Here is a 1,551-nt window from a genome sequence, read left to right on the forward strand (position 1 = left end):
CTATACCTTCTTGGAAACCTACCTTCGGCTATAAATACCCCAAATGGTATGATCATTTTATCTTATCTTGTATCTTATATCTTATACCTGATATCTGCTCTAGCAATCTCTTAATATACACTTATATTCAAGAGCAATCTAGTCTGATTCTCACGCCGGAGGGTGGTCACAAGGAGGTACCCCCCCCCCTTCTCAGTGACGAGCTCACGGTGTCTGTTTTGCAGGTTATCAGAAGAACCATCTTTGCCGGATCTAACCCCTCGTGGGAAACATCTATTTAACCCCCAGATTATCCGTAATCTGCCCGGGGTCGATTAGTGTTTCTTCAAACACAGTGTAAGTTCTCTCTTTTTTTCATCTATGCAACTCAACCCAACCCAACTCCAATCCAATATTTTATTCACTATCACAACCTAACATAAACCAATATTTTATTGAATACAACTGGTTCCTTTTATAAATCTATATCAAAATTTTCAATATTATTTTTATAAATAAAACCGTGTTGGTTACATTTTTATAAAAAAATTAAAAGTTATAATTTTCATGAAACAACCAAGTTATCTATAAAAATTTGGTTGCAAACTTAGATTGTTGGAACAACCTAGATTACAACCGGTTGTGAACATTTTCAGTTTTTAAAAAAAAAATGTTTTTTTTTTAGTCGAACATCTTCTACTATGGGTGTGGTGATTTGATTCAATGAGAGTGCAACCACGTAGGCGACATACGTCACCTCATTTAACAAGATGCCAACAAAGATGGTATATACTATATAGTTCTCCACTTTTCACAAAGTGTGAAAAATATCACATTATTCTTCTAACCAATAATTAATATTTCAATTTTTCAATAAATAATTCTAATTAGCCAATTCTACTAACTAATAATCAATATTTGCTTAAACAGAAAATGTAACTTCTTGTAAGGCCCCGTTACTGGTAGCTCTACTTTCGTGTTGGATTTACTCATAAACGCAGTTCTAAATATCAGAGTTAATTAAAACATTCGCGGAATATAAAAGCTTTCGTAAAACATTTCATAACAAAACACGTCTTGTCTTAAAACATCATTTTGTCTTTCAAAATTTACGAAACATTAAACTTAAACGTCTTGAGTCTTCCGATGCCAGCCTCTTATTCGGTGCCACGTGTCTCCTCAAGCGAGCTGCCTCATCCTACTCACCTGCGTGCATACTAAAAGTCAGCTACGCTGAGTGAGTTCTAGTTAATCACATAATCATACAATACCTTCTTACATTTCATACTTAACCTCTTAACTTTCTTTCATATACACATAATTGCATATACTTTCATTCTTACCTTCATACTTTCTTTACATACATAATCATACGTTTTAAAGAGCCTTTCGCCCTATAACCTCACAGATATTATAAGGGTCTGGTCCCTAACATCACAGATATTATAAGGGTCTGGTCCCTAACATCACAGATATTATAAGGGTCTGGTCCCTCTTCGTTACCATACAACCGTGCAGTTCCTTTGTTTATTAACTTTATCGCATTCATACATATGAGCAAATACATTATAC

Source organism: Bidens hawaiensis, unplaced genomic scaffold (genome assembly GCF_021521415.1).
Source record: "Bidens hawaiensis isolate Kalapana, Puna unplaced genomic scaffold, B.hawaiensis_p1.1 tig00029380_1, whole genome shotgun sequence".
Classification (NCBI taxonomy): domain Eukaryota; kingdom Viridiplantae; phylum Streptophyta; class Magnoliopsida; order Asterales; family Asteraceae; genus Bidens; species Bidens hawaiensis.